Source organism: Tupaia chinensis, unplaced genomic scaffold (genome assembly GCF_000334495.1).
Source record: "Tupaia chinensis unplaced genomic scaffold, TupChi_1.0 Scaffold141887_1, whole genome shotgun sequence".
In the NCBI taxonomy this organism is placed as follows: domain Eukaryota; kingdom Metazoa; phylum Chordata; class Mammalia; order Scandentia; family Tupaiidae; genus Tupaia; species Tupaia belangeri.
In genome coordinates, this window is record NW_006201743.1 from 184524 (window position 1) to 192721 (window position 8198).

Consider the following 8198-nt stretch of genomic DNA (forward strand, 5'->3'; position numbering starts at 1 on the left):
AGAGGAGTTCGACTGGTGGCATGTTGTATAGGGCATTCTAGTGGAGCATCTAAAAGGAAATTGAATATCTGAGAGTAAAATCCAGAAGAGATGCCTAGCCTAGAGGTGTGGTTCAAAGTAATACACACATAGGTAGAAGTAGAGCCAAGGAATGAATGAGATTTCCCAGAGTGATCATGTGGAATGGCAAGAGAGTCATGTAGTTAAGGAAAGAGTGAAGGGAGAATGAGAAGCCTTAATAGAAGCTGAGAAATACTAGCCAGTGAGGTAGAGATGAACCAAGAGAGTGCACTGTGATCCGAGAAGCCAAGGAACAAAGGAGCTTTTAGAGAAAGCTAAACATTGTCAAATGCCACCCGAAGACCAAACATGATGAAGACAGAGAATCCACTGGGAGGCCAGCAGGTAGCATAGTGACTTAGTGCTGGACTCCCACATGGTCGACAGCAATTCAAATCTCAGACCTGGTGGCTTGAAACTCACAGCAGGTATGTGTTCATGCGTGCCCAAAACATCAAGAGGAGAATGGAAGAAGAAGAAATTGTTGCATGGCCATCCCTTCGGGTGGGGGCTGGGGGTGGGGGAGAGTAATTTCTTGCTTTCTGTCACTCTGTTGAGTGTACATGCCCTAATAGCAAAAAAAAAAAAAAAAAACAAAAAAAAATTCTCTCTCTCAAAAAAAAAAAAAATCCATTACAGAGGCCAAATGAGAGATTTGTGGTGTTATGCTCCAGAATGTTGTTCTGAGATTGTGGTGGCAAAGCCTGATTGCAAAAGGGCAAGGAATAAGTGAGATAAAAGGAAGTGGAGATGATAGGCAGTTTGGCTAGAAGAAGAGAGTAGGAGAGAGAGAAAGGTAGGAAGTGGGTAGAGAGAGAGCAAAGTATTTGTTTTTTCAAATATTGAGATGACAAATTTCAGAGATTATTGAGGAAAAGTCAATGGAGTAGAAGCAGCTGAAACTATTAAAGAGTGGCCCAATGAATAAAGGTCTTAGTCTTGGAGGAGGTAAGAAAAGTAGAAATAGGAAGAGAACACCTTTTCCTCTGGAAAGACAGAATATAGAGGTCAAGTACAGATACAGGTAATTTTTTAAAAGTTTATCTTATTTATTTCTTAGAGGGGGAGAGAGAGGTACTCTCGATAGGGTCTCGTCTTGCTGTGATCCTTGCTCCAGAGCATGCCTAGTGAATTCAGGTCTACTTGGAATCTGAACCTGGAACTCTAGTATGACTCCAAGATCACCCAGCAGTGGCCTACAGTCTGTGCCACCACAGCTGAGTCAAATATGTTATTTTGAAGGTTTAGGGTCAGAAAGCTGAGGAAGCTCATGACTGAAGACTGATCTCTCAATGAGCTTTAAGGAAGATGTGAAAGATGGAATGGCCCTTGCAAGGTATTGGAGAGAGGGCTAATATGAGAATTAGCTAGGCACCAAAGGTTGGATTCCATACATATGTAGTACCATCTGTCTAGACTGGTTTTTGTGATTTTTCTGCCTTGGAGTTAAGCTGTCTATGCGTGGCAGCCAGGAAAACAGATAATTAGATTGAGCCAAGATGTGGATGTAACAGGAGAATGTCATAGAAAAGCAAGATGGTGAGGACACCTACAGATTTATCAACAAAGTAGAAAGATAGAGGATCTCCAGGAACTAGGCTGGATGGAGAAAAAGTGGAGCCATGAGGTAGAATTTGTGGGAGAAAAACAGAGGTCAGAGGGCTGGGGGGTCTTGTGAGCCTGGCAAGCAAATAAATTGGTAGAGCGGAGTGATAGCGGATTAAGGGCAAGAGCAGGGTACTGAAGCAAAATGTCTCAGAAGGAAGAGAGTTCTAGGTGATACCAAGATCCAAACTATGGCCATGGGAGTGGGAGACTGAAACATAGGAGAGGGAGGTCATGGTGCCCAGGCTGCAATGTTGCATGAGTCTTTCTGAGAGTGGTAAAGTCCGCAGGGTGATATTGGTACTGACAAGTATCATGAATGAGGTGTCAAAACCCTTATTGAGTGGGACGAGGGGAGGACAGGACAGTCAGAAGACCTCAGCCGTACATACAGTGAGGAAGGCCTGGATTTCAAAGGATGACTTTGTACACAGGACAGCAGCAGAATGGTCTGAAAGAAGCAACAGGAAACAAGGTGCTCTGCCAGCTAAGGGTTCTGTCAACATTTGAGGTATAAAGGAAAGTGGGATCTCTACTTGAGAAATCCAGGAAAGGGAAGTTCTTGGCACTTAGCCAGATTTCCAGGATGTCTAGGAGGAAGAAGAGGTTGGAGATCTAGATAATAACAGACCAGGACCAGCAGTTGGCGTAATGGTTATGTTGCTGGACTCCCATGTAGTTGACTGCAGTTCGAGTCCCGGACCCAGTGGCTTAAACTCAAGCTGGGCTCATGTGTGTGCGTGTCCAAGATCCCAAGAGGAGAATGGAGGAGAAGGGATTGCAGTGTGGTCAACCCCCCTGGTGGAGGGGTGATCTCTATCTTTCTGGCAAGCGCATGCACCCTCTAGCAAAAACCTCTCCAAAACATAAACAAAAACAAAAACAGATCACGGAAAGGGGCGGGGAGAGAGCAGCTGTCAGAAAATTCGGAACAAAAAAGCACAGTGTGGTCTAGGGATGGGAGGATATCAGAGATCCACGGTTTGGCTGATGATGTAAGATGTGAGATATGAGAGGCATAGGCAGGGTTTGTTGGCCTTAAGGTTCCTGGCAACCGTTTTGGCCTCACGGGTCTTAGATCTAAGGAGGGTGTGATGAGGAGTGTGCTGAAGCTCTGGGAAAGAAAGATAAGATCCTCTATACAGGGATCATTCCTAGAAACAAAACAAAACAAAACAAAACTCCTGCCTGGGAGCTGGGTGAACAATTTCTTATCACTTGGAATTAGCAGTTGCACATGGTTACTTGGAGTTATAAAGATTTGAACTGTTGACCTTCTTTAAAGGGCAAAGATTATCCCCCATTAAAGGGTTATCATCCTTTAATGATGTTTATTTGACTGAATTGAAATAAAAAGTTGAGTGCACCTGTTACTTGTGGAATAATATGAAGGATCTTCAAAAAGTTCCTGGAAAGTGCAATGCAAAAAAAAAAAAATTTTTTTTTAATGTTTTGAACCAAAATAAATGCATAGTCCAATTGCATTTTTCCATTTGGAGACCCTTATAGAACTTCAGAGTGGCAAGTACCTAAGGGATGGAGTCCACTCCTTGCAAGCAATTCAGTGTCCTCCACACTTTGGCCCCACCTCCTGTCCCTTGCCCCAGCTCATGTCACCACCACCTTGGGGTTGTCATCCTCCAGCTGTCTCCAATATTTGTACTTCTCCATGATTGGCTGGGTCTTTCATATCTCCTGTTGCTGGACTCCCATGTAGTTGACTGCAGTTCGAGTCCCGGACCCAGTGGCTTAAACTCAAGCTGGGCTCATGTGTGTGCGTGTCCAAGATCCCAAGAGGAGAATGGAGGAGAAGGGATTGCAGTGTGGTCAACCCCCCTGGTGGAGGGGTGATCTCTATCTTTCTGGCAAGCGCATGCACCCTCTAGCAAAAACCTCTCCAAAACATAAACAAAAACAAAAACAGATCACGGAAAGGGGCGGGGAGAGAGCAGCTGTCAGAAAATTCGGAACAAAAAAGCACAGTGTGGTCTAGGGATGGGAGGATATCAGAGATCCACGGTTTGGCTGATGATGTAAGATGTGAGATATGAGAGGCATAGGCAGGGTTTGTTGGCCTTAAGGTTCCTGGCAACCGTTTTGGCCTCACGGGTCTTAGATCTAAGGAGGGTGTGATGAGGAGTGTGCTGAAGCTCTGGGAAAGAAAGATAAGATCCTCTATACAGGGATCATTCCTAGAAACAAAACAAAACAAAACAAAACTCCTGCCTGGGAGCTGGGTGAACAATTTCTTATCACTTGGAATTAGCAGTTGCACATGGTTACTTGGAGTTATAAAGATTTGAACTGTTGACCTTCTTTAAAGGGCAAAGATTATCCCCCATTAAAGGGTTATCATCCTTTAATGATGTTTATTTGACTGAATTGAAATAAAAAGTTGAGTGCACCTGTTACTTGTGGAATAATATGAAGGATCTTCAAAAAGTTCCTGGAAAGTGCAATGCAAAAAAAAAAAATTTTTTTTAATGTTTTGAACCAAAATAAATGCATAGTCCAATTGCATTTTTCCATTTGGAGACCCTTATAGAACTTCAGAGTGGCAAGTACCTAAGGGATGGAGTCCACTCCTTGCAAGCAATTCAGTGTCCTCCACACTTTGGCCCCACCTCCTGTCCCTTGCCCCAGCTCATGTCACCACCACCTTGGGGTTGTCATCCTCCAGCTGTCTCCAATATTTGTACTTCTCCATGATTGTCTGGGTCTTTCATATCTCCCTGAACATGCTTATTCCTCTTCTTAGAAGGAATCATCCCCACTTCTGTCTCACTAACTCCTACTCATTTTTCAAATCTCAGGCAAAAGCAAACTTCCCTTCCTCGTTAAGCTCTTTCTGGCTCTCCCGGGTATACTTGGGCTCCTTCTGCTCCGTTCCTGCTCTGCTGTCTCATCCATGTGTTAAGCAATGACTGCGTCACAGTGGATCTGCTTCCCTAGCTCTTAACCAGACCATCAGTTCTTAGAAGTCTTTCCCATTTAATCCATAGCTCCTAGAACAGTGACGGGGACATAATTTCTCAATTACTAATTGAACGAATGAATGATTAGAGAGAATGAGTAGTGGAGAGACACTTGGAATCAAATAGCTTGGGACTCTTATCTTTATTCTACAATATATGGTTTTATTACTTAGCACAAATTATTCAATTCATCGTTTATAAAAAATAATACATTCCTTGATTAGGGTGGGAGAATGTCTATAAACTGACAAGCGTCATGGTTGCTACAGGATATACCTGATGTTACTTCCAAAGCTGCAGAGTCTGGTAATATGAAGGGAGTGTTGAAGGGGAAAATAGGGATCTCCCTGTAGAGAATACCCTATTTCTCACCTCCCCTCCCTGGAAGTACCATCGTCCTCCAACTCCATTCATCTTTATTCTGACACCTTCTCTGTATTGTCTCTCAGATTCTATTCTTTCCATCTTTTCCATCTCTATTACCATAATTTGGTGTGTAGGGTTTTTTCCAAGCTTATTTATTTATCTCCTCTGAGAAAGAGAAACAGAGACAGCATCCTAGCAAGGGCCATCCTACTGAAATTCCTCAGTCCCAGCAGCGTGGATAATGGGCGTACACACGTGCCTGGCATGCTTAGGAGGTCTTAGGGCGAGAACACAGGACATACAGCCCTCCACTATGGGTCCAGACACGTTACTTCTGTGTCACCACCTGGCCCTGTTTGGGTTTGAATTATGCCAAAAAGTCTGTTTTTGGCTTTCTTCACTTCATTCTCTCCGGGTTATGCTACACAGTATTATCATGGCCATGCTCTGCTCAACATCTTATTGTTGATCCCCATTGTCTTTTGATTAAAATCTAAATTCTTTATCCTCATGGTCAAGACTTTCTATCCACAAACATTGCATTAGGTAATCGGTCTTCCTTTTTGCTGCTCACTATCCTACAGCTGGGTGGTTCTATCTCTTTCTATACTTCTGCTCTTGCTAATCCTCCTAATTAGAATAGTCTTTCCACTCTGGAGCAATTAACATCTGACCCTTCGAAGTTTAGCTAACAACTAGTCTTTTGCATTAAACCTTCTTTGCTGTTCTCACTGTGCATGCTGATCTTTTTTCCTTGCACTGGTTTTGAATTCAGTCTGAGCTTAATTTTTGCCACTTTGTTTGCTGATTGCTACAGTTTTCCTGGAGCTATTTTGTCTTTAATTCATGTCAAGCTTCTCAAATATAAAAGCTGAATCCCCTGTCTCTTTTCTTTCTTTCTTTAAGTTTATTTATTTATTTGTTTCATGAGAGAGGAAGAGATCCTCGACAGAATCTTTATGCTACAAACCACCCTCTGCTAACCTCAGCCAGCCAAAGTCACTGGCATATGTGTCCCTGGCATGTCCAGAGAGACCTCAGGATGTGACATGAACCTGGCACCTTCCCATATGGCTGGCCCCCAAGTCTCTCGTTTCTGCTGTATAACCCCAAACACCTGGTATACTGCTGAGCTTCATGTAAGTTCTTAAAGAGATGCCTGCCGGAGCCTCAGTCGTCTTATACTAGGAAACGCAGGACATATATTATAGTAGGTTGAGCAATGACTCCCAAAGATAACAGGCCTTAACCTCTAGAACCAATGCACATTACCTTTTACTGAAAAAGGATCTTTGTGGATGTGATCAAATTCTGACTTCTGAGTTAGGATGTTATCTTAAATTGCCTATATGGGCCCTGAATATGATTACCAGCATCCTTATAAAAGACAAGTAGAGGGAGATTTCACACACACACACACACACACAGAAGACACTATAACCACAGAGGCAGAGGTTGGAAAGATGGGGCCATAAGCCAATACATGCTGGTAGCAGCCCATCCGAGGTACAGTTTTCCACTCCAGCCTCCAGAGGGAGCTGGGTCCTGCAGACACCTTGATTTCAGCTTGGTGAAACTGATTTCATACTTGTGGGCTCCACAACTGCCAGACAATAACTTGTGTTGTTCAAAGTCACCAAGTTTAGGCCCAGCTACTCTGGCATGGTGGTGGTGCAAATGCTCTGCAAGGCCAGAAGCCACGTGACTGATCATGGATTCAGACCTCTGAGCGGCTGGAAACACATTGAGCACACATACCCAGGATTCTGAGGATTTGGAGGGCTGGGGAAAGAGGATTATGGGGTGATGAGTGATATGCATGATGACTGTGGGGTTTAGAGAGCTTTCCTCTCCCCCTCCCTTTTTTTTATGCATGCTTTTTTTTTAAGTCACTGTGTTCATTTTTTTTTGACTTCCCTACTTAGGGTACATGTGAGATAATGATATATCAGTAATCCAATGCTCTGCAATGCTGGATCCACACGGGAAGGTTCCAGGTTTGCATCCTGAGACTTCCCTATCCACGGTTGCATGTATGCATGCCTATGAGTGGCCGACTGAAGCCGGGGGTGGATTGCAGAGTGAAGACCCTGTTTTAGGCTCCTCTCTCTCACTCATAAAACAAACTTTGTAAAAATGTCACCAACTTGTGGTACTTCATTACAGACATCGCTAGAAACTAGGACAATCATAGCATATGGATATATTTATAGATTAAATTGAAGAAGTAATGAAGTAGGTTGATTTACCTGCAAAGGAGAAGTAAAAGATTGTGGGGAAATTAGACTCTCTTGAAAGGACTTCATAAGAAATTCCACCTCATTCAGATTTATTGCAAGTATCTGTGGACATACTTTGACTTCATGTCTCTCTGAGGACTGCCAGGAGGACTCAGTGAGCTACACAAGCCTGGCATCCTTCATGGGTTATTTTGCATATTTATCATAATAACCATTATGATAAATATGCATAAGTAGCTACCCTCCTTTTTATAAACAAAGAAGCCAAGACAGAAAAAATTACAATAGCAATTATCCAAGATTACATGGACTCTCATTTCTAGAATGAGACTTTGAACTGTGAAAGCCTCTTTTTATATATGTATATTTTTTGAGAGATTTTTGCTATAGGGTACATGTGCTGCCAGAGAGACAGAAAGTGAGAAATCACCCTCCCAAGGGGAATGACCATGCCACAGTTCCTTCTCCTCCATTCCCCTCCCAGGATTTTGGGCATGCATGCACATGTGTCCAGCATGAATTTTAAGCCACTAGGTCCAGGACTGGAATTGCAGTTAACTCCATATGGGAGTCCAGCAATGTAATCATTACGCCATCTACTGGTCCCTACAGTATGCATTCTTTAAAGTTTATTTATCCTGAAAGAGACAAAGGCAAGACATAGGGACCCCAGTGGGGTCTTCACACTGCAACCCAACCCCCCTCTCAGCTGGCTTGGATCACAGTCATATGTGTATGTCCAGCATGCTCAGGAAGGTCCTAGGACATGGACCCAGCACATTTCTTATGCAGATCCATTCGCATTACTGCTGTGCCACTGTCTGGCCTTCCATTTAATATTATTCATTTTCACTCCCAGTTCCTTTGAGCTTCAGGGTCTCAGCCACTTCCGCTGTCTCAGACCATGATTAAATGAATGGGATTTACACTCAGATAAACCCTGGGCTCACAT

General features: G+C 43.3%; 1 pseudogene; it reads right to left on the minus strand.

The window, feature by feature from the left end:
* Positions 1–8198, minus strand: part of LOC106733241 (histone-lysine N-methyltransferase SETMAR-like) — a 16918-nt pseudogene that overhangs the window by 2453 nt on the left and 6267 nt on the right.